General features: G+C 42.6%; 1 protein-coding gene across 1 annotated transcript in view; it reads right to left on the minus strand.

Annotated features, from left to right (window-relative positions):
- Positions 1 to 26,537, minus strand: part of LOC124553495 (coagulation factor IX-like) — a 114,159-nt gene that overhangs the window by 65,227 nt on the left and 22,395 nt on the right. The window lies entirely within an intron of this gene.

Below are 26,537 nucleotides of genomic sequence, written 5' to 3' on the forward strand. Positions count from 1 at the left end.
GCCTGTAGGAGGATGCTCTGAACAGCCGGTGTGGATGTGGGAGAGGAAAGATTAAGGACTTTTATTAAGGATAGGAGTTGATAGGTGTGTTCATTGGCTGAGTTGATGTGTAGGTTTTTCCCATATCACTGATCATTTCCCACATCACTGATCATTTTTAGCCGCTTCCCACAGGTTTTAACGCCATTATTTCTTCGTCTCAGACAGTTGTTAGCCTCATTTTCATAATCTGCCACCACAATACCACTCCTTTTAATATACTACACGCAGTTTTTTCGAAATATTCCCGAATTTCTCCGTCCTTTAACGTGTTTTGGCGGCAACACAACCACCTAACCTTTATGCACATCGTTGTCTACCAACCCAAGTCCAACATAGCCCAGCTGTAACCAACACCTTTTCGCCTTTTTTCATTCCAGATCTCCAGTTACTTTCCGGTTCACCTTTATCTCTCCCCATATATTTTTATTTTCATTTTCATTTCACCTCATGTTACACTTTCCACCTTCTAATACCATGTCACCCTCACAACACCCCCACAACGACCCCATTAAGTTTTATTTACATTCCCTCCGCAAACATGCCTTAGCCCTAGCCAGATTATGCTCCCATATTCTATTTTCTCAGGCTTGTCTGACATTTGGCATCACCCCCAAAGGCCTCACACTTAAAGTTTCCATCTCTGGCTGCAACCCTTCCTTCCATCAGTCCCTATACCAGTTCCAAACTGAACAATCCTTTGCCCTCACCCACCTAATCCTTCACCTACACATCAACTCAGCCAATGAACACACCCGTCAACTCCTATCCTTAATAAAAGTCCTTAATCTTTCCTCTCCCACATCCACACCGGCTGTTCAGAGCATCCTCCTACAGGCCAACCGTAAATTAAAACAGCATGCCACCCTCCACCTCAAAAAACTATCCAATCTCCTGGTTTCCCACCTCCGGAAAGGCAACTCACTCACCCTTCACAACCTTTCCAGCAAACCTCAACCTCCTCTCATTGCACACAAACCCAGTCTCTCCCATCTACTCAATCTCCCACTTCCAGCTCCACTCCCTCCAAAACCTCAAAATTCCGATCAACACAATCTGGAACCACAACACCCTAATTCAGTAGTTAACCTTTCCTCCAAACCTCTCTCCCAATCCGAAACCTCTGTCCTATCCAAAGGCCTCACCTTCAGCCCCATTCCCAGATTCAACCAAACAGCCCTCGTCAAAGATTTACTGTCCTACACTCGTACTCTCTGCTGGAAGTATCACTTTGCCACGAAGAAAAATGATCCTAATCCTACTCCTAATGATCCGACTCCTCAAGACACCATCCAAATTGAACCCTGCCTGGAACAGTTCCGTCCTCCGTCACAGTGGGACCCACCTCCTCTTCATCAAAATCACCCTCTCCAAACCTTCCAGGAATTTCTGACTTCCAGCCTTGCATCTCAATCTTTCCTAAAAAACCTTAATCCTACACCCAACATCACCACTGCTGAAGCCCAGGCTATCCGTGATCTGAAGGCTGACCGATCCATCGTCATTCTTCCGGCGGACAAGGGTTCCACGACAGTAGTACTTGATCGTCGGGAGTACGTGGCTGAGGGACTGCGTCAGCTTTCAGACAACACCACATACAAAGTTTGCCAAGGTAACCCCATTCCCGATGTCCAGGCGGAGCTTCAAGGAATCCTCAGAACCTTAGGCCCCCTACAAAACCTTTCACCTGACTCCATCAACCTCCTGATCCCACCGACACCTCGCACCCCTACCTTCTACCTTCTTCCTAAAATCCACAAACCCAATCATCCCGGCCGCCCCATTGTAGCTGGTTACCAAGCCCCCACAGAACGTATCTCTGCCTATGTAGATCAACACCTTCAACCCATTACATGCAGTCTCCCATCCTTCATCAAAGACACCAACCACTTCCTTGAACGCCTGGAATCCTTACCCATCTGTTACCCCCGGAAACCATCCTTGTAACCATTGATGCCACGTCCTTATACACAAATATTCCGCACGTCCAGGGCCTCGCTGCGATGGAGCATTTCCTTTCACGCCGATCACCTGCCACCCTACCTAAAACCTCTTTCCTCATTACCTTAGCCAGCTTCATCCTGACCCACAACTTCTTCACTTTTGAAGGCCAGACATACCAACAATTAAAGGGAACAGCCATGGGTACCAGGATGGCCCCCTCGTACGCCAACCTATTCATGGGTCGCTTAGAGGAAGCCTTCTTGGTTACCCAAGTCTGCCAACCCAAAGTTTGGTACAGATTTATTGATGACATCTTCATGATCTGGACTCACAGTGAAGAACAACTCCAGAATTTCCTCTCCAACCTCAACTCCTTTGGTTCCATCAGATTCATCTGGTCCTACTCCAAATCCCATGCCACTTTCCTTGACGTTGACCTCCACCTGTCCAATGGCCAACTTCACACGTCCGTCCACATCAAACCCACCAACAAGCAACAGTACCTCCATTATGACAGCTGCCACCCATTCCACATCAAACGGTCCCTTCCCTACAGCCTAGGTCTTCGTGGCAAACGAATCTGCTCCAGTCCGGAATCCCTGAATCATTACACCAACAACCTGAAAACAGCTTTCGCATCCCTCAACTACCCTCCCGACCTGGTACAGAAGCAAATAACCAGAGCCACTTCCTCGTCCCCTCAAACCCAGAATCCCCCACAGAAGAACCACAAAAGTGCCCCACTTGTGACAGGATACTTTCCGGGACTGGACCAGACTCTGAATGTGGCTCTCCAGCAGGGATACGACTTCCTCAAATCCTGCCCTGAAATGAGATCCATCCTACATGAAATCCTCCCCACTCCGCCAAGAGTGTCTTTCCGCCGTCCACCTAACCTTCGTAACCTGTTAGTTCATCCCTATGAAATCCCCAAACCACCTTCCCTACCCTCTGGCTCCTATCCTTGTAACCGCCCCCAATGCAAAACCTGTCCCATGCACCCTCCCACCACCACCTACTCCAGTCCTGTAACCCGGAAGGTGTACACAATCAAAGGCAGAGCCACGTGTGAAAGCACCCACGTGATTTACCAACTGATCTGCCTACACTGTGATGCATTCTATGTGGGAATGACCAGCAACAAACTGTCCATTCGCATGAATGGACACAGGCAGACAGTGTTTGTTGGTAATGAGGATCACCCTGTGGCTAAACTTGCCTCGGTGCACAGCCAGCACTTCTTGGCACAGTGTTACACCGTCCGGGTTATCTGGATACTTCCCACCAACACCAACCTATCCGAACTCCGGAGATGGGAACTTGCCCTTCAGTATATCCTCTCTTCTCGTCATCCGCCAGGCCTCAATCTCCGCTAATTTCAAGTTGCTGCCACTCATACCTCACCTGTCTTTCAACAACTTCTTTGCCTCTACACTTCTGCCTCGACTGACATCTCTGCCCAAACTCTTTGTCTTTAAATATGTCTGCTTGTGTCTGTATGTGTGGATGGATATGTGCGTGTGTGCGAGTGTATACCTGTCCTTTTTTCCCCCTAAGGCAAGTCTTTCCGCTCCCGGGATTGGAATGACTCCTTACCCTCTCCCTTAAAACCCACTTCCTTTCGTCTTCCCCTCTCCTTCCCTCTTTCCTGATGAGGCAACAGTTTGTTGCGAAAGCTTGAATTTTGTGTGTATGTTTGTGTTTGTTTGTGTGTCTATCGACCTGCCAGCGCTTTCGTTCGGTAAGTCACCTCATCTTTGTTTTTATATATAATTTTTCCCACGTGGAATGTTTCCTTCTATTATATTGATATCATTTGTTAATAGAGATGAAGAAACACTACGCTGCTATACTAGTAGCTGCTTGGCCCATCCCGCAGCTGGCGATGTAATAACGGACTTGAAATCTGTGACCATCTGCAAGTGTGTTGTATAAACCAGTGGTTTAAAAAGGGATATCATTACATCAAAAAATGATTGATTTTTGCTGACAATCTGATCACTGAGGTGGCCATCAACACAAAAAAAAAAAAAAAAAAAAAAAAAAAAAAAAAAAAAAAAAAAAAAAACCCACACGTTTAGCAATCTCAAATTCCTCAAGTAAATAGAGTTTCTGTCCCTTAAGGCCGAAATGCAAGATATACATAGCATTGATAGTAGGTGGGCAATGGCAGGATGCTTATAGATGTTACGCAAATGGCAAGTGCTATTTTATCTGCCCTCTTCTCGGGAGCAGGTGCTCCTGAAACCTGCTTTTAAACATTCTTCCTGTTTGTCCAATGTACTGAGCACTGAGTTGGGTACATTGTAATCTGCAAACCCCTGACTTATTAATACAGCAACATGTCAATGTATTTAATTAACTGTACCAAAAATGTCATTTGCATTGAAGTCATGGATGGTCCAGGCAAACAAAATTAGATTACAATTACAGTTGTTTAATAATCAGTTATTTTTTTATATCTACAGAAAGCCAACCACTAGCCATTCATACACATTTCATCCTGTCATCTACACTGTTATAAATTTAGTTTTTTTCTGCTCTACAATTGATTGCATCCTTGGATTACCACTCAGGGAAGATGCTGTCAGTAAAGAACTGAATAACTTAGAATTTATAGCACGTAGAAATGGTTACAAAATTTCTTTAGTTCAAAAGCTGTGTAAGGAACAGAAATTGAAATTAAAAGCTTAGTCTATAATCAAAAACCCTAAAACAGAAGTAAAGATGGTCCCTCTCCCTTTCCTAGGCAATTTTTCTTGTGACCCAGCCAAGCATTTTCAGCACATAAACACACTTATAACCTCCACTAGTGGTATCAATATATGACAAATTTCTTCTTAATGAACAGGCACAGAGAAGTATTTATGATAAGCCAGGGGTTTACAGATTAAAACATATCAAATGCAATGGTGAATATGTTAGAAGATGTTTAAAACCACACCTGCTCCCATAAAGAGAGCAGATGAAACAACACTCACCGTTAACAAAACATCTAAAGGCATCTGGCCATTGCCCACCTACTATTAATAATATGCAAATTTTGCATTTTGCCCATAAGGGATGAAAACTCAATTTACTTCGGGAATTTGAGATTATTAAATGCACATTTTTTGGTGTTGATGGCCTCGTCAGTGATCAGCTTATCGGCAAAAATCCCTCATTTTTTCGATGTAATGGTGTTCCTTTTTAAAGAAGTTTAGTCTTGTTGCTGTGAAGTATGCTAGTACCTCTTTTTTTATTTGTTTAACTCCCTCATCTTTAATGTATAATTTAATTTTTGTTCTTTTATATTTATGATGACCTTTTCATAAGGTATATTTATCTTATTGGATAGATGCAAGTTAACTTTTATTTATAGGCTGTCATTTTAGAAATTATGTACATTTTCATTTATAAGGCTACTTCATGTTCTGTGCATGAATACGGTCCTGCACAATGGGTAACATATAGACTATCCGACACCATCAGACTGATTCTATTGCACTACTGTCACTAGAGGCCTGATTCAGTATTCTAGGTTTGTCAATAGGGCTGCTATTACATGTTGTGCCCCCACACCAGACAGTTCTGCTGTGCTTACGTTCCTAATTTATGCGGCATCCTTTGTGAATGACGAATAAGGTAATTAAAGGATTTTTTGGTGTTTATTTTCACAGTCCACTTAGCCACCGTTTTCAAACCTAAAATTCCCTTTTATCTAACCTTAAAATTTTTTTGCTGCAATTTTTCATTATTCCAGTTCTTTTCAGGAAAACACTTGACAAGTATTGGGGATTTTCAGCTTTTTGATACCCTAAACAAAATTTTCCAATGTATTCACACTGTGGAATAACTTTTATGCACAACGTGCGAAATGACCAGTTTCTGTAAGTTTGGATGAAAACTTTTCCTGTAGAGTACGTTCTTGCACAAGATGGGATCGGGACATTTCCTTATACCTATTTTTGTAATTCTGCATTGTAGATAATCTGAAGATGACTAGCAGAGATGAAACACATCACTTAAATTTGAAAATAGAAACCACAAATCTCAGTCTGAAAGACCTTGATGCATGTTCTCAAGGTGGGACAATGACAGCATTAACTTTCCAAGAGGGAGCACCTTTGGGGGCATTTGAGCACACTCCAATGATCATCTGGAAATAAAAGTAATATTGTGTCACTATGTTGAAGTGTTATTAGGAAGAGTCACATGCACTGTTCTCTAAGACTATAAAGTGTCTCTGAAGAAACTCTCCTTTAAATAGCAGTACATGAAGACATAGTCCTTACAGCTCTACATCCACAGTCCAGAATAAATAAAAAGCTGAGGTAAAGAATATCAACCAGTTACAGCTCATGAGAAAATTAGTCAAACATAAATGGAACATTACAAGTCTTGCTTGAACATTCATCCTCAAAAAAGGTGAAACAATTCTGAACCAATGACGAAGCTTTTGCCTGATAAAAGTATCTCGTGTAGATCACAGGTTTCCACTGCGAGTGGGGCCATGTAACACTTGCCTCAGAGGGACTAATTTTGGCAGGGTGTGGCATTAGCTTCCAGGTGGCCATTCAAATGGCTGTAACCATAGCATAAAAAACTCTTATTTAATTTATTAACTCCACAGTTTTTTTACCAGACCCATACAATATAAAAAGGGAGAGTGGTGTACAATACAGATCTGGTATTCTGCTGCCCAAAAAGAATGTTAATGTCCAAATCTCAGCAACTGGCAAAGATGCTAAATGTGTTGTTTCCTTACGATGATGATGTCGGATGATGATTTTAGGTGAGGGGCACTCAATATCATGGGCATTAAGTGCCCTGACGAAAAGTCACCTTCCCAATCTCACGGGTGGGGATGAAAGCTATCCCCAAATGTGGAGCAGTTTATAATGCATTAAAGTCTGCCTTCCTTCCTTACCAATTGAGGGATGAAGCCTGACAGTTCACAAAATTTCATCACTCCTGTAACACTGGAATCAGTATCGGTGAGGACAGTCGGCAAATCTCCAGCAAGAATGAGGGCTGCCCTGATATCAGCATATACACTACCGGCCATTAAAATTGCTACACCACGAAGATGACGTTCTACAGACACGAAATTTAACCAACAGAAAGAAGATGCTGTGATATGCAAACGATTAGCTTTTCAGAGCATTCACACAAGGCGCTGACATGAGGAAAGTTTCCAACCGATTTCTCATACGCAAACAGTAGTTGACCGGCATTGCCTGGTTAAACGTTGTTGTGATGAATCGTGTAAGGAGGAGAAATGCGTACCATCACATTTCCGACATTGATAAAGGTCGGATTGTAGCCTATCGCGATTGCGGTTTATCGTATCGCGACATTGCTGCTGGCGTCGGTCAAGATCCAATGACTGTTAGCAGAATATGGAATTGGTGGGTTCAGGAGGGTAATACGGAACGCCGTGCTGGATCCCAACGGCCTCGTATCACTAGCAGTCGAGATGACAGACATCTTATCCGCACTGCTGTAATGGATCATGTAGCCATGTCTCGATCCCTGAGTCAACAGATGGGGACGTTTGCAAGACAACAACCATCTGCACAAACAGTTCGACGACGTTTGCAGCAGCACGGACTATCAGCTCGGAGATCGTGCCTGCAGTTACCCTCGACGCTGCATCACAGACAGGAGTGCCTGCGATGGTGTACTCGATGATGAACCTGGGTGCACGAATGGCAAAACGCCATTTTTTCAGATGAATCCCGGTTCTGTTTACAGCATCATGATGGTCGCATCCGTGTTTGGCGACATCGCGGTGAACGCACATTGGAAGCGTGTATTCGTCATCGCCATACTGGAGTATCACCAGACGTGATGGTATGGTGTGCCATTGGTTACACGTCTCGGTCACCTCTTGATCGCACTGGCGGCACTTTGAACAGTGGACGTTACATTTCAGATGTGTTACAACCCGTGCCCCTACCCTTCATTTGATCCCTGCGAAACCCTACATTTCAGCAGGATAATGCACGGCTGCGCGTTGCAGGGCCTGTACGGGCCTTTCTGGATGCATAAAATGTTTGACTGCTGCCCTGGCCAGCACATTCTCCAGATCTCTCACCAATTGAAAACATCTGGTCAATGGTGGCCGAGCAACTGGCTCGTCACAATACGCCGGTCACTACTGTTGATGAACTGTGGTATCGTGTTGAATCTGCACGGACAGCTGTACCTGTACACACCATCCGAGCTCTGTTTGACTCAATGCCCAGGTGTATCAAAGACGTTATTACGGCCAGAGGTGGTTGTTCTGGGTGCCGATTTCTCAGGATCTATGCACCCAATTTGCATGAAAATGTAATCACATGTCAGTTCTAGTATAATATATTTGCTCGATAAATACCTGTTTATTATCTGCATTTCTTCTTGGTGTAGCAATTTTAATGGTCAGTAGTGTAAGACACACTTTGCCAAAATATGCTGAACTGAATGTGGCACACCACAAACCTCACAGAGTGGTGGATCCTCCCGCTGGACGAGGAAGCCGTGTGTTAAAGGCCTATGTCCGATGTGCAGCCTGGTAAGCAGAACCTGCTTCAGGTCCGGCTGCGACGCTGACACGAAGGCCGCCCTGCCTATGTGGCCGATTTGAAAGACCGCAGTTTGTTTTCCGTCACCTGCAATCGCTGACAGATGATGTGCCTGTCACAAAATGAGATGACGGTGCACAACAGGATGAGACATTGACGGACAACACCTTCCTGACATGCTTCCTAGACTTCCTTGTCAGCCGTGTAATTTTCGTGTGTCCCAATGTGGCCGGGTACCCAGCAAATGACTACCTCCTTGCCACAGTGTTGGAGGCACTGTAAGAAGTCACGGATGAGCTGAATCAAATGGTCTAATGGATACATTTGGCGAAGTACTTGTAGTGCAGTAAGTGAATCGGAACACAATAAACCGGGTGATGTATGTGAATTCTCTCCAGTACCATCGTAATGCCATATAACTCTGCATCATAATTTATAAACTGTTCCTAAAGACACACTTTGAAAACCCTACCACAGAAAACTGCAGAACTGAGAACATTCTCTTGCTGAAAGTCAACTGTATAAATAGCAATAAAACTGTGGAATATACTTAAAACGGAAGCAAAGTTGTAAAAATGTAATCTAACAAAGAGATAGAGGGGCTGGCCAGTACTTACCTCAGCTCAGTACAGCCGATAGATACACAAAACAGAAGAGAAAATTTACATTCCTATCTTTCGGAACTTTGTTCCTTCATCAGGGAGGACAGAGGGGAAAAAAGGGAAGAAGATATAGATGACATCTTTGTGGTCTGGACTCATGGTGAAGAAACACTCCTTAATTTCCTCCATAACCTCAACTGCTTTTCGAATCTGAATTTCACCTGGTCCTTCTCCTAAACCCGAGCCAGCTTCCTGGATGTTGACCATCTTGTTGAAGCTCACACCCACACCTCTGTCCACATCAAACCCACAAACAAACAACAGTACCGTCACTTTGATAGCTGCCATCCATTCTACATCAAACGCTCCCTTCCCTACAGCCTAGGTATTCGTGGCAAACGTATCTGCTCCAGTGACGAATCCCTCAACAGTTACACCAATAACCTGACCAGTGCTTTCCTCTCCCGCAGCTATCCTGCAGACCTTTACCTGAATAGTGTAAATTCGCGTAGTCTCCTTTCGCCGCCGAGCAGTGTGTCAGCAGTGCGCAAGTAGCAGCATTACTGCATTTACTAAGCAATCTTGTACTTTAATAACCGTTTAAATTTTGTCGATCTGTTTGCGCTCTCTGTAGATTAGTTCAGACGTTCTTTGCAAAACAGTTTTTAGCATGGATAGGGACTGCAACTGCTGTGTTCGGATGCAGGCTGAGTTGGCATCCCTTCGCTCACAGCTTCAGGCAGTGTTGGCTTCGGTCACACAGCTTGAGGCTGTTGCCAATGGGCATCACTGTGGGGGTCCGGATGGGGGTTTGTCGGGGACGGCCAGCTCGTCCCACGCATCCTCCGATCGGACTACGACTGTGGTTGCCCGGGATACTGCCCGCATTGAGGCTGATCCCTCACCTGTGGTAGAGTGGGAGGTCGTCTCAAGGTGTGGCAGGGGGCGAAAGACATTCTGAAGTGCTGGACGGAAGGCCTCTCCAGTTTGTCTGACGACCCGGTTCCAGGCTCTGTCTCAGACTGATACTGATCTTCGGCCTGACATGGCTGCTTGTCCTGTTCCAGAGGTTGCCCCTCAGTCTGCAAGATCCGGGAGGTCACAGAGGGTGGGCTTACTGGTAGTTGGGAGCTCCAACGTCAGGCGAGTAATGGGGCCCCTTAGGGAAATGGCAGCAAGAGAGGGGAAGAAAACCAATGTGCACTCCGTGTACATACCGGGGGGAGTCATTCCAGATGTGGAAAGGGTCCTTCCGGATGCCATGAAGGGTACAGGGTGCACCCATCTGCAGGTGGTCGCTCATGTCGGCACCAATGATGTGTGTCGCTATGGATCGGAGGAAATCCTCTCTGGCTTCCGGCGGCTATCTGATTTGGTGAAGACTGCCAGTCTCGCTAGCGGGATGAAAGCAGAGCTCACCATCTGCAGCATCGTCGACAGGACTGACTGCGGACCTTTGGTACAGAGCCGAGTGGAGGGTCTGAATCAGAGGCTGAGACGGTTCTGCGACCGTGTGGGCTGCAGATTCCTCGACTTGCGCCATAGGGTGGTGGGGTTTCGGGTTCCGCTGGATAGGTCAGGAGTCCACTACATGCAACAAGCGGCTACACGGTGTAACGTCTAGAGAAACAAAAACAATATATTATGTAGTAATTAGAGAATTAGATGTATCATATTGTGTCATTGTATAAAATTCTGTATTTTTTTTTTATTATTTATTTCTGAAAACGTCTGCGTCGGCGAGTAATAAAACCGACACAGAAGATAAATGTTAAACAGAGATTAAAAAAGGAACTAGTATATAATACGTGTTGAATATGAATGTCTTTGTCGTCTTAATTTGGAAGTTGTGCGAGTAAGATCTCCTGTTGTTGTCGTAGAGAACGCTAGTGTAGCATTCTTTTGTCGAGACTAAGCAATGTACGCCATTACGTGTGAATTCACAAAGGTCTGTAATCACTCAGATATTTAAAGGTTTTAATAGAGTTGTTTAAATGAAAACTTGTATTATTTATTGTTAAGCTTGCTTGCATATTATCCCATCCTGTTGAGACATTTTTCAGTTATATAAATATTATCTGTGGTGCTGAGCGGCGTGGAGAACGAAGAGCCGCTGCCGCGGCGTATTTAAACGACTTACAATATAGTCGAGCATACCGCAAGGAAGCGGTAAAATAATAGTAAAATAATATTATTTCTTTTAGCTCCCAGACTGGCAGTGAAGATCAGCAGATTTTATGATGTGTTGCAGATTGACGCGGGCTGCTGATAGGATATAATTTACAGTGCAAATAATTTAATGTACCTTCAGAATCTGATAGGAATCTTGCTGTGCTCCGTTCTGATCTGGCAAACTTTATAGTGACAACGTATTTTTTAATGAGAGTCTCATGTTCTTGGGCTAGTCGTGGTATGAAATAGCATTTTAACGAGAAATAAAGTCCACTGCGAACTTGTGTTTTTGAACGATCACACGGACTGTAACATCAGTGCTCATAACAAAGTAATTTCAACTTTTAATCACTATGAAGTAGGGAAGATATATTGATTCTTAGCATGAGTTGCAGTTACGAAAAATCTTTCCTTAAATTGTAGGCCAGATACAGAACAATAAGACTTCCATATATACATTTTATTCCGCTAAAGGGTAATGATGATAAAGAAAAGCAAAGCACAGCATTGCTAAAAGTATTTCACGTAACTCTTTTCGTAAATGTGTTGTTACAAAGAGAATAAATAAACCAAAGAGCAACAATTTTACAATCCGCGAGAGAGTTGGACGTGAAAACGGGTAGCAGGGGTTGTGTGGCGTGGGCTGGCCGGTTTTTTAGGTTAGATGGCCTTGGGCAAGTACAGAAAGGGCAACAGCCTCAACGGGTGCGGGGCAAAGTCAGGACATGCGGGGACCAAGCAGCAATCGGTATTGTAATTGTCAACTGTCGAAGCTGCGTTGGTAAAGTACCGGAACTTCAAGCGCTGATAGAAAGCACCGAAGCTGAAATCGTTATAGGTACAGAAAGCTGGCTTAAGCCAGAGATAAATTCTGCCGAAATTTTTACAAAGGTACAGACGGTGTTTAGAAAGGATAGATTGCATGCAACCGGTGGTGGAGTGTTCGTCGCTGTTAGTAGTAGTTTATCCTGTTGTGAAGTAGAAGTGCATAGTTCCTGTGAATTATTATGGGTGGAGGTTACACTCGACAACTGAGCTAGGTTAATAATTGGCTCCTTTTACAGACCTCCGACTCAGCAGCATTAGTGGCAGAACAACTGAGAGAAAATTTGGAATACATTTCACATAAATTTTCTCAGCATATTATAGTCTTAGGTGGAGATTTCAATTTACCAGATATAGACTGGGACACTCAGATGTTTAGGACGGGTGGTAGGGACAGAGCATCGAGTGACATTATACTGAGTGCACTATCCGAAAATTACCTCGAGCAATTAAACAGAGAACCGACTCGTGGAGATAACATCTTGGACCTACTGATAACAAACAGACCCGAACTTTTCGACTCTTTAAGTGCAGAACAGGAAATCAGTGATCATAAGGCCGTTGCAGCATCCCTGAATATGGAAGTTAATAGGAATATAAAAAAAGGGAGGAAGGTTTATCTGTTTAGCAAGAGTAACAGAAGGCAGATTTCAGACTACCTAAAAGATCAAAACGAAAATTTCTGTTCCGACACTGACAATGTTGAGTGTTTATGGAAAAAGTTCAAGGCAATCATAAAATGCGTTTTAGACAGGTACGTGCCGAGTAAAACTGTGAGGGACGGAAAAAACCCACCGTGGTTCAACAACGAAGTTAGGAAACTACTGCGAAAGCAAAGAGGGCTTCACTCCCAAGTTTAAGCGCAGCCAAAACCTCTCAGACAAACAGAAGCTAAACGATGTCAAAGTTAGCGTAAGGAGGGCTATGCGTGAAGCGTTCAGTGAATTCCAAAGTAAAATTCTATGTACCGACTTGACAGAAAATCCTAGGAAGTTCTGGTCTTACGTTAAATCAGTAAGTGGCTCGAAACAGCATATCCAGACACTCCGGGATGATGATGGCATTGAAACAGAGGATGACACGCGTAAAGCTGAAATACTAAACACCTTTTTCCAAAGCTGTTTCACAGAGGAAGACCGCACTGCAGTTCCTTCTCTAAATCCTCGCACAAACGAAAAAATGGCTGACATCGAAATAAATGTCCAAGGAATAGAAAAGCAACTGGAATCACTCAATAGAGGAAAGTCCACTGGACCTGACGGGATACCAATTCGATTCTACACAGAGTACGCGAAAGAACTTGCCCCCCTTCTAACAGCCGTGTACCGCAAGTCTCTAGAGGAACAAAGGGTTCCAAATGATTGGAAAAGAGCACAGGTAGTCCCAGTCTTCAAGAAGGGTCGTCGAGCAGATGCGCAAAACTATAGACCTATATCTCTGACGTCGATCTGTTGTAGATTTTTAGAACATGTTTTTTGCTTGAGTATCATATCGTTTTTGGAAACCCAGAATCTACTATGTAGGAATCAACATGGATTCTGGAAACAGCGATCGTGTGAGACCCAACTCGCTTTATTTGTTCATGAGACCCAGAAAATATTAGATACAGGCTCCCAGGTAGATGCTATTTTCCTTGACTTCCGGAAGGCGTTCGATACAGTTCCGTACTGTCGCCTGATAAACAAAGTAAGAGATTACGGAATATCAGACCAGCTGTGCGGCTGAATTGAAGAGTTTTTAGCAAACAGAACACAGCATGTTGTTATCAATGGAGAGACGTCTACAGACGTTAAAGTAACCTCTGGCATGCCACAGGGGAGTGTTATGGGACCATTGCTTTTCACAGTATATATAAATGACATAGTAGATAGTGTCGGAAGTTCCATGCGGCTTTTCGCGGATGATGCTGTAGTATACATAGAAGTTGGAGCATTAGAAAATTGTAGAGAAATGCAGGAAGATCCGCAGCGGATAGGCACTTGGTGCATGGAGTGGCAACTGACCCTTAACATAGACAAATGTAATGTATTCCGAATACACAAAAAGATGGATCCTTTATTGTACGATTATATGGTAGCAGAACAAATACTGGTAGCAGTTACTTCTGTAAAATATCTGGGAGTATGCGTGCGTAACGATTTGAAGTGGAATGATCATATAAAATTAACTGTTGGTAAGGCGGGTACCAGGTTGAGATTCATTGGGAGAGTCCTTAGAAAATGTAGTCCATCAACAAAGGAGGTGGCTTACAAAACACTCGTTCGACCTATACTTGAGTATTGCTCATCAGTGTGGGATCCGTACCAGATCGGTTTGACGGAGGAGATAGAGAAGATCCAAAGAAGAGCGGCGCGTTTCTTCACAGGGTTATAAGATCCAAAGAAGAGCGGCGCGTTTCTTCACAGGGTTATTTGGTAACCGTGATAGCGTTACGGAGATGTTTAATAAACTCAAGTGGCAGACTCTGCAAGAGAGGCGCTCTGCATCGCGGTGTAGCTTGCTCGCCAGGTTTCAAGAGGGTGCGTTTCTGGATGAGGTATCGAATATATTGCTTCCCCCTACTTATACCTCCCGAGGAGATCACGAATGTAAAATTAGAGAGATTAGAGCGCGCACGGAGGCTTTCAGACAGTCGTTCTTCCCGCGAACCATACGCGACTGGAACAGGAAAGGGAGGTAATGACAGTGGCACGTAAAGTGCCCTCCGCCACACACCGTTGGGTGGCTTGCGGAGTATAAATGTAGATGTAGATCTCCCGAGCAATACATTCCTCCCCGTCCAACAACGATGTTCCTACACCCAGACCACACAGAAGCATCCCCCTCGTCACCCAATATTATCCTGGCCTCAAATACGTCAACAAATTACTCTGCCAGGGATATGACTTTCTCAAGTCAAGCCTTGAAATGAGATCATCCCTTGACAATATTCTCCCCACACCACCCAGAGTTGCCTTTCATGCACACCTAACCTCGGTAACATCCTTGTCAAACCCTACAATTTTCGCAGACCACCTTGTCTACCCAGCAGTTCCCACCCCTGTAACCGACCCCGCTGCAAAACCTGCCACACGCATTCCCCCACAACCACCTACTCCAGCCCCACTACTGGTAAAACATACACAATTCAAGGCAGGGTCACATGTGAAACAACACGTCATTTATCAGCTGCACTGCACAGCCTTTTACATTGGTATGATGACAACTAAACTGGCTGAGTACACGAACAGGCACAGACGAACTGTCCGCCTAGGACATGTCCAGTACCCAGTAGCAGAGCATGCCCTCCAGCATAATTCGAGGGACCTAGGAACCTGCTACACAGTACGTGCCATTTGGCTTCTCCCACCCAACACCAGTCCCTCAGAACTGCGGAGATGGGAACTTGCACTCCAACACATCCTTTCATCCCGCCATCCCCCTGGACTGAACCTACGTTAACCAACCTCACTCCCATTTACTCTTCTGTCTTCTCTTTTTTCCCCTCTCCTCTTTAGCCATTCACGCATCTTTTCTTCCTACAGAGTTGTGTTTATCTTTATACTATATACCTCTTTACTTCTGTATGCATCCTCTTTGGTTTGAAGCTGGCACATTACTTACAGCAGAATATCTTTGGCTTCCCTCTGACGACCATGCCTCCATCCTTACTACCCTCCCCGTTTACCTTTCCCTGTTGCTTCATAACCTGGGTTGTAACTGAATCCACTTTCCCTTCTTCTCTTTTTTCCCCCTCTCTCCTCCCTGATGAAGGAACAAAGTTCCGAAAGCTAGGAATGTAAATTTTCTGTTCTGTTTTGTGTGTCTGTCGGCTGTACTGAGCTGAGGTAAGTACTGGCCAGCCTGTCTATCTCGTTGTTAGTATTTGTTTCACATCTTTATATGAGATTTTCCATTAATCATTTAAAAATGTAATCTGGAGTACAAGTTTTCTTTACCACATCAAGCTTAAAATCACTTTGGGCCTCTGAAGACACCAAGGTGGCAACACGTTCCATCCCTGGCTGTGTATTCAGGAGTCTGATAGATCCAGATCCTTGAGACAGTCAAATAGCACATATCCCAAATGGCTTGGTTGCATGGGGTCGATTTCTGAACAGCCATTCGAAGTTGGTTTGGACCACTGCACCAAATGACAAAGATTAAGGTGACACTGATCTTTTTAGTGTCTGTTGACCCAAAAGGAGTGTGTGTGTGTGTGTGTGTGTGTGTGTGTGTGTGTGTGTGCGTGTGTGTGTGTGTGTGTGCGTGTGTGTGTGTGTTGGGGCTTATGGGTGCTCAACGTCGAGGTCATCAGCGCCCTGACACACATTAAAGGGAACGAATGTGGACAGACCTAATAAAACTGAAACACACAGGCAAAGAAAGCAGGAAAAGAAGGAAAATGCGACATAACAAAGTAGAACGTAAGGAAAGGGAAAACGTAGCAACAAGAATGCCACAGTAAATTGTCATTGGTTGGCCACTTACATAAAATATGGGCGAGCTTGTCACACAGTGAGCAAATTAAGATCCTCTCCCTAAAATCTTTGTAAAAACATTTGACATGGCACAGAACTTTAAAACTTTAACCGTAAGTCGCTGGTTCCGGAGTGGTGGTTCACCAGCCTCTGCACACAGGCCGTTCCGAAAGGCTCCAGTCAATATCTGAATGCCCTCATGGGACAACATCTAACATCTTGAGGTAGGAAATATGGGCCGATCCATAGACCAAGCTGCCACAATCTAAACATGATCGAGCAAATGACCAATGAAGCTGCAGGAAGTGGGATCTGTCAGCTCCCTATGCTTTTTTGCTATGGCATTCCAAAATATTCGACGACTGGGAGCCCTCGTTTTGTAGGTCTTTCAGGTGTGGGAGCCAAGTTAATTTTGAGTCAAATAATAAACCCAAAAAGTGCACATTTTCCGGAAAATGTAGAATACTGTCCTCCACTGTGCTCAGTGCTCAGTTAAAACTTCGACGAGCACAGTTAAAATTGACACACAGTCGTGAGAACTGAAAACCAGTTGTCTTGGCCCAGGTTTCCAGCCTCCTAAGGGTCAGCTCTAGCTGCCTTGTCATTATTGGAAGATCAGACGAAGAGTAGAAGGTTGCAAAGTCATCCACAAATGAACTTTTGAGAGGGCTCCTGACTGTAGAGGAAATGTCACTGATAGTAATGGCAATGATGCTGGATTTAGGGTACTCAACAGCATAACAAACAGCACATTTGAGGTCTGTTCTCACATGCAAAGTAATTTTGCTGCATCAGTTTCTGAAGGACCCATATTAGCAGTTTTCCCAATGTACAAAACAGGAGAAACAAATGTTATAATTATAGACCTATCTGCAGTCTCTCTGGCATGTCAAAAATATTGGAAAAAAGATGTACAACCATGTAACAGCAGTCTCTGATAAAAATACCTTGCTCGCAAAGTGCCAGCTTGGGTTTCGCAAAAACAAATCCCTCAGAAAAGCACTTTTTCCATTTATTGAGCAAATCCTTAGGACTTTTAATAATAAATATCATCTTTCTGGTCTGTTCACTGATCTTACGAAGTTTTTTGCGTCAATCACCCATGTCCACTACAAAACAGGAGCCATTTCGTATTACAGGTACCCAGAATCAGTTTCAGTCTTCCCACAAATATGACGGAGGTGCTCAAAATTTCTAGTAAAGATGCTGATAAAGTTCAGTCCCTCGAAACTGTGATTTGGTCTGGTGTACATCAAGGCTCAGCTCTGAAGTCCCTTCTTTTCCTCTTCTGTTTATCAATGATCTGCCTCTGAATTTACCTAAAGCCTTACTTGTACTGTTTGCAGATGACACAAACCTGTTTCAAAATCTGTTGATTTAAATAATGAGGGATGAATTAACTGATTCCATTAATTTTTGCATTGTACAATAAAAGACTGTTATTAAATACAAGCAAAACTGCGCGTATGCTATTCAGTACATCAAAAAGTCACACGTGTGGACAGCACCAACACATTTGAAAAAGTCATACATGAAAATGCAGTTTTTTCAGGGAGTCATCTTAGGTTCTACTGATCAGAGATTATAGGTCAAGTATTTTGAATAGCCCTTGACCTAGCGACCATTTGCGTACCTATTGGAAGAACATGTCTACTATAACAATCCTACGGTACAGTTTTAAATTTTGAACATTACACACTTCCTGCAGACCAAGCAAAATGAGCAAATTGGTTGCTTCTTTTGCATTAGGTGTGGTCTAGGATGGATCTTAGGTGGCTTTCAAACAACTATTTGTCCATGTGTGGTTAGTGAGAAAACTCAAAGCCATGACATTTGACTACGAAAAGTACCAATTGCAGCTACAGCCAAGTCTATAATATCTGTTCACGGCAAATTGTAAAAATTTTTACCACATATTCTTAAGATAATGATCTCAGTGAACCTCAAAACTTTTTCTGATAGCATTATCCGTTACCGAGATCCAGACGTCCAAAGTTACCATGTTTAGGAATATAATATCCAGTGTGACGTGTAACTGTAGTTTTAACTGACTTGAACACATGGCAAGGGTTCTACTAGGGATCATCACAAGGGTTCTATGGCCACCAAACTACATTTTTAGGCAGCATCTGTTCACCAATAAAACTCTATGATGCGCTGTCCCCGAATAACAGCACTTCATGCTCATACAAATATACCTAAAGTATTACTACAGTGAGAAAACATAGGCTAAAGTGTCTTAACACTCTTGAAAAGCTCATAAAATGACTGTCAAAATTTATTTAAAGCTAGAAAGACTGCAAACTCAATAAAATACATCTAGTGACATTTTTACTCTTTAGAGACACAGATTATAAGCTGGGCATTCTGGATGAATTGTAACTCACGAGCAAAGCATTAGAAACATATAAAGCAAACAGTTTTGTGTTAACTTTATATTAAGCATACTTATTTTTTGTTTGTATGTGTCAAAGTATACAAACAAACTGTCAAAACTTTACTGGCCTGTAGAATTTGTTTTATATAAGCAGCAGACCCTGCTGTACCATGTTAAGAAGGGAACTAGAGGAAAAATGCTCCTGTTAGAGCACAAAAATGTCGAATATGTTCCACTTTAAAAAGTCACTGATAGAAAAGTGGTGAACTGGCTGCTTCAATCCTCATTCTACCTTCCTCAACAAAAATTTTGTCATGCAAACTTATTTGTGTGTTTTTGTACTGAAAGAGTGTAGCAGAGAGACAGGGAGAGAGAGAAAGAGGAGACAGTGATGATAGCAGAGAGAAAGTGGCAGCGAAAGAGAAAGAGAAACGGATTAAGACAATAGCAGTGAGAGCTAAATGAGGAGGTGGTGATGGTGGTCAGTGAGAGACAGTGACAGCAAAACATGGAGACAGAAGCAGTGGGAGCAAAAGAGAGAGGAGGAAGTGGAAATGAAAAGTAGAGGTGAGTGGAGACTAAATATGCTTGTGTGGTCTGGACCATTCCATTCTGGCAAAATTTAACATGTTAGGTATAAGGGAGGGCAAATATTGGACTGAAAATTTAGGGCCCCGAGTGTAGGCGAAAGAATTAAGTGGGATCCCTGGAATTTTTGAGCTGCCAAGACATGTTGGAAGCAGTGGCAGCGGGAAAGGACAAAAGGAGACAGTGTGATTGAGAGGACACAGTGGCACTGGGATACACTGTAAATCAATGGAGAAAAAGGAGACAGAGGGAGAGACATACATAGACAGTAGCAGTGAGAAGATGCTGAATACGTAGGCTCAACTACAGAGAGAGTGGGTAAAATGATTTACAATGTTGAAAGAGCACAAATGTTTGCAAGCCAAAATTCTTGGTGAGGAAAGCAGAATGAGGCACCTGGTTCCTCACTTTTCTATCGGAGTCTTAGGAGAAACATATTTTGTCTTTTTGTGCTGCAACAGCAACATTTTTCTACTGATAAGTTACGAGGGTGGTTCGAAAAGTTCTCAGAATGAAAAAAAAAAAAAAAAATTTACATCACCGAAACTTTTTTATTTTTCAATGTAGTCTCCTTATAGATTAATGCACTTGGTCCGACAATATTTCAGTGCCTTGATCCCATCTCAAAAATGAGTTTCCTCCAGGCCTGCAAAATAGTTAACTTCGGCTATCAATTCTTTGTTTGAAGTGAATCTTCATCAACCGTGAAAAATTTTCAGTTTCGGTAAGAGACGGAAGGTTAAAGGAGCCATACCAACTGAATAAGGCAGGTGTGGCAACAATTCATACCTTAGTTGGTGTAATTTTGCCACAGGGACAGCACATGTATGTGGGCGCGCATTGTTTTGATGGAAGATAACTTTCTTCCTTGCTATACCTGGCCTTTTCCACATATCTTTTGTTGCAATTTGTCCAGGAGGTTAGCATAGTATTCTCTAGTAATTGTTTGTCCAGTGGGGAGATAATCTACAAACCGACTCACACAGATCTGTATCTCCAGGCGTCAAGCTGCCATCTCCCAGCACAAACAACTGGTGTTCTCAGTACTTTAATACATCGAGCGCATGTAATATCGGATGGTAAAAATCTCAGATCACAAAATATGCCCACAGGCAATGTCTTTTTGTTGAGGCATTCCAAAGCATTATTCATAAACAAAAATATTGCTTAGGTTGTGGAGATACCTCCTCTGAATACAAACTGGTTTTTACTAATCATTGCATGTTTTTCTAGGTGACTGACTATTCTGGCATATATTAGCTTTTTGAGAACTTTAGAAAATGTAGTCAAAAGAGAGACAGGCTGATAGTTTGTAACATTTGAAGCATTGCCTCATTTGTAGAGGGGCTTTACAATATCATATTTCATCCTTTCAGGGAAGATACCTTGTTTGAGAGAGGCATTGAACATATGAGCTAGGACTTCACTGAACTCATTGCAGTAGGCTTTTAGTAATTTGCTAGAGATGTTTTCAACACCAGTTGAATTTTTTGCTTTTAAAGAAATAATGGTGATTCTTACTTCCTGTACTGCCATAAGGGCTATAAGCTATCTGCTCTATGGAGTTTGGGAAATGACCTTTCAGTATTTTTAATGCTTCTTCTAAGGAGCCATTGTGTCCTGCTTTCTCAGCAACACTTACAAAATGCTCTTTAAAAATTTGGAGAGAGAGAGATAATGCAAGGATTTTTCTTCTTCTTCAAAGAAAATAAATAAATAAAAAAGGCTGTAGAATTTTGGATACAAATGTAATAGCCGTCAGAGAATGGTTGAAAGTTTTTGTGTTCAGTTGATTTGAGTTTTGGTTTAAACGTTTTGTGGGATTGATGGACAAAAGAGTGGAAAAGAGCATTGGATGGTATTATTGTTATTATTATGATAAAAGTCCTCTGTTGCAGTGTTACTCTGTTATTTTATCTATTAGTGTAAACAATGAGTTGTTTTGTATATGTACTTGATCATGCAACAGGTTTTTTTTTTTTTGCTGCTTTGATTTCCTGTATGTGGCGACATAAAATGTTCTGCCTGTTTGTCCTACGTATCTGCTATCACAAGTGTTACACTGTAATAAGATATATACCTGCTTTCTTTTATATCTGTTTTATATCAGTTTTGTAGTTTATTTTTGGATAGAATTATCTGTTGTGTATGCCATGTTTATTACCTGTGTTTTGAAAAAATCGGTGATTTTATGTGACTTTTTGTTTGCATGTTATTGTATGCCATCTTCTATTTCCTCTTATATTTTCCTGACTATTCTGTGTAGTTGTTATGGTACTGAGAGTTTATGTTTGGTTCTGTTGTGATGGTGTCAATGGTTTTGCATTTTCTGCTTTATTTTACTTTTAATTTTGTTGTTTAGTTTTGTGACTGTTACTATTGTACCCAACATATTGGGCTATCTGGATTATTATGTCCAGTTCTTTTCGGTAGTTTTCTTCATTGGGTGAGGCTGTATTGAGTCTACGGAGTATGTGTCAAAGTGCTGCTTCCTTTTGTTAGTTGTGGGTGATTCAAGGATTAGGGGTTGGTAATGTCAGTTGCTGTGAATTTACAGTAAATTTACTGTTTTTCATTTTGATTGTTATATCCAGAAAGCTAATTTGGTTATTCTGTTCTCTTTCCATTTAAATATTATTATTTTTATGTATCGTGTTGATGTCAGTATGCAATTTTTCAATTTGAATCAATATATACACACATCAAAAAAAGTTTTGCATCTCCTCAGTTCTGAGAGTTCCGGAACCTGTACAGAAAATTGGAATAGAGATCATCATGAACATCATTTCAGCCCTTTTTATTGCTCATGAAAACCACACATTGCATGTTGTACCACCATACAGCGCGACCTTCAGATGTGGTGGTCAAGATTGCTGTACACAACGGTACCTGTAATACCCAGTAGCACATTCTCTAGCACTGATGCATGCCTGTATTCTTCGTGTCATATGGTTCACAAGTTCATCAAGGCACTGTTGGTCCAGATTGTCCCACTCCGGTGTACATTCCTCAGAGTGGTTGGAGGGTCACGTCGTCCATAAACAACCCTTTCCAATGTATCCCAGGCATGTTCGATAGATAGGGTTAATGTCTGGACAACATGCTGGCCACTGTAGTCGAGCGATGTCATTATCCTGAAGGAAGTTGTTCACAAGATGTGGACTATGGGGGTGCCAATTGTCGCCCATGAAGGCAAATGCCTTGCCAATATGCTGCCAATATGGTTGCACTACCGATTGGAGGATGGCATTCATGTATTGCACAGCTGTTACGGCACTTTCCACGACCACCAGCGGCATACATTGGCCCCACATAATGCCACCCTAAAACAGCAGTGAAGCTCCACCTAGCTGCACTCACTGCACAGTGTGTCTGAGGTGTTCAGCTTGACCAGGTTGCCTCCAAACACCTCTCTGGCGATTGTCTGGTTGAAGGCATATGTGACGCTCATCGGTGAAGAGAATGTGATGCCAATCCTGAGTGGTCCATCCGGCAAGTTGGGCCCGTCTGTATCTAGCTGCACGGTGTTGTGGTTGCGAAGATGGACCTCGCCATGGATGTCGGGAGTGAAGTTGCGCATCATGCAGCCTATTGCGCACAGTTTGAATTGTAACACAACGTCCTGTGGCTGCACGAAAAGCATTATTCAACATGGTGGCATTGCTGTCAGGGTTCCTCCGAAGCATAATCCGTAGGTAGCGGTCATCCACTGCAGTAGTAGTCCTCGAGCGGCCTGAGCGAGGCATGTCATCGACAGTTCCTGTCTCTCCTCCATGTCTGAACAACATCGCTTTGGTTCACTCTGAGACGCCTGTACACTTCCCTTGTTGAGAGCCCTTCGTAGCACAAAGTAACAATGCGGACGTGAACGAAGTGCGGTATTGACCGTCAAGGCATGGTTGAAGTACAGGCAACAAGAACTGTGTACCTTCTTCCTGGTGGAAAGACTGGAACTGATTGGTTGTCAGACCCCCTCCATCTAATAGGCACTGCTCCTGCATGGTTGTTTATATATTTGGGTGGGTTTAGTGACATCTCTGAACAGTCAAAGGGACGGGACTGTGTCTGTGATATAGTATCTACAGTCAACGTCTATCTGAGATGCTGAAGGAATTAGATTAGAAAATGAGACACTTAAAGTAGTAAAGGAGTTTTGCTATTTGGGGGGAGCAAAATAACTGATGATGGTCGAAGTAGAGAGGATATAAAATGTAGACTGGCAATGGCAAGGAAAGAGTTTCTGAAGAAGAGAAATTTGTTAACATCAAGTATATATTTAAGTGTCAGGAAGTCGTTTCTGAAAGTATTTGTATGGAGCGTAGCGATGTATGGAAGTGAAACATGGACAATAACTAGTTTGGACAAGAAGCGAATAGAAGCTTTCGAAATGTGGTGCTACTGAAGAATGCTGAAGATAAGGTGGGTAGATCACATAACTAATGAGGAAGTATTGAATAGGATTGGGGAGAAGAGAAGTTTGTGGCACAACTTGACAAGAAGAAGGGACCGGTTAGTAGGACATGTTCTGAGGCATCAAGGGATCACCAATTTAGCATTGGAGGGAGGCATGGATGGTAAAAATCGTAGAGGGAGACCAAGAGATGAATACACTAAGCAGATTCAGAAGGATGTAGGCTGCAGTAGGTACTGGGAGATGAAGCTTGCACAGATAGAGTAGCATGGAGAGCTGCATCAAACCAGTCTCAGGACTGAAGACCGCAACAACAACGTCTATCTTCAGGAATTCTGCGTGCCGGGAAGATGCAAAACTTTTTTTGATGTGTGTAGTATGTTATATTCGTTTGCTACTATTTTTGTGAAAATGATCTGTTCAATGTAGTTTATAAAAACATTTGCTAAGGCCCCTGACAATTGGGACCCCATTGGTAATCTATCTTCATGTAAATAAAATTCATTACTGAACTGGAAGTATTAATTTTGTTCTGTGTGTGTGTGTGTGTGTGTGTGTGTGTGTGTGTGTGTGTGTTGGGGCTTATGAGCGCTCAACATCGAGGTCATCAGCGACACACATTAAAAGGAACGAATGTGGACAGACCTAATAAAACTGAAGCACACACTCAAAGAATTTTGTTCTGTTAGAAGCTTTATTTATGTATCTCCTTAATCTGTTCATCAGGGAGTTGACTACATGTTTTCAGGTTCTTATCTACGATTTCTACTGTTTCTGGTACTGATTTGCTGGAATACACGTTTTCTGTATCAAATGGGGGGAGTGGTGCTGTGTCTGCCATTTTTATATTTTTTATTTGTTGTAGTGTAGTGTTTTTAATGGTTCTGTCTTCTTGTACTTTTAAATTTTCAGACAGTAATTTTAATGTGTATCCTGCAAGCTTGTAAGTGGGGGATTTTCTAAAATCCAGTACTGATATTACTGGAAGATTCAGTTTGTGGATCTTGAGTTGGCTTTGGAGAAGAGGAGCAGTGGCCTTTCAGTTATCTGGGATCTGTTTGTTGGGTCTGATTTTAATTTTGTGATGCCATTTTGTGAGATGAACTATTGTGTTTTTTCAATGTCTTGTACTTTGTCTATAAGTACACCTGTGTTCCCCTTGTCTGCTTGTCAAATGACGACGTTTTGATTTTGAAGATTTTTCTAAGTTTTTTGAGTGTCATAGATTCTGTGTGTGTTGCCGTGTTTTCATACTGGTTATTATATTATGGATTTATTTTTTACTATTTCTCCAGTTAATCCACTGTTGACACCATTGTTTTCTCTCCCATCTCGGTAATTTCCAAGTATTATTGCCTATTGAAGTCACGAGGTCCAAACGATGACATATCGAACAAGCGATCCTAAATTGATCCTGCAACTCTGGTAGCGGGCGTTATGAGTATGTATACGGTGGTCACTGTAGCAATGACAGAAGAAGGGTGTTACAAAAATACTTGTAATTACAAAGGAGATGACTTACCTTACTTGTCGTTGGTGTTGTCATCATGTGAAAGTCCATGTGATGTGTAAGCTATAGGAACAATTCCCGTTTTGCCATAGTCTGGGTAAACTCTGCCAATATCGTGCAAGAATATGGGTAGAGCTTCACATGCGTTAACTTCTTCCTGCAAACACAAGTTGTGGAAACAGTGGTACTGAAACAAGTAAAGTTCATCTCTCTATCCTGGACGCCCTTCTCTTTTAATGGAAAATTTCACAGATTTCCATAGCCGCTCGATGTTTTGTGTGTGCACACTAGGGTCATCCAAAGACATGAACTCTACAGAGCTGCTGACGAACTCTTGGTCAAATCCTTCTGCTTTGAGTGTCTTGTAGGACTGAAACCCGTCTGTAATGACTTTACTACCAGGCAGTATTAAGTACATAATTGGACGCACTAAAGTGACCTTGTCTCTGGGTAATACTCTGACAACAACACTTCCAGGACTCTTGTTCTATTCCACCAAATACCCAAATATGATAGATTTCACTCTTTGGAGGTTGTCCTTTCTGGTTCTTTCTTCTTGCTATGTGAGATTTGTCCACTTCAACAACTCTACGCGGTCCACCAACTGGTACACTGTTTGTCACTACCACATAACACACTTCCTTGCAAAATCCGAAATAGTCGCACACGGTATTAGCAGATAAGTCAGTTTCTGATGCTGTCGCTTGCAAGGTGTAGCCTCGAATCCAGCAAGATAGAAGAATTACGCTGGTCTGGATGGATAATGTGGAAGAGTCGGACCATGTGTTCTTCCTACCACTCCATTTTCCGCAATGATATTGTAACGGTATGTCAGCATCGAAACTCTTCTAACAAAGTTTTACCACCACAGTCTACACAGTCCCTCATTTCCTCATCTGGTAGTACTCCATATTTGTGACAAAAGTCAAACAATTTTCTATGCTGGATAAGCATGGAATTAGATTTTTCTATGTGAGAGAATCCGCCGAATAAACATACATAAAAAACACCAGACATACCACTCTCTACCGACATAAATCGTCTGGGTTTTCCTAGAAAAT

The sequence above is a fragment of the Schistocerca americana genome, chromosome 11 (genome assembly GCF_021461395.2).
Source record: "Schistocerca americana isolate TAMUIC-IGC-003095 chromosome 11, iqSchAmer2.1, whole genome shotgun sequence".
In the NCBI taxonomy this organism is placed as follows: Eukaryota; Metazoa; Arthropoda; class Insecta; order Orthoptera; family Acrididae; genus Schistocerca; species Schistocerca americana.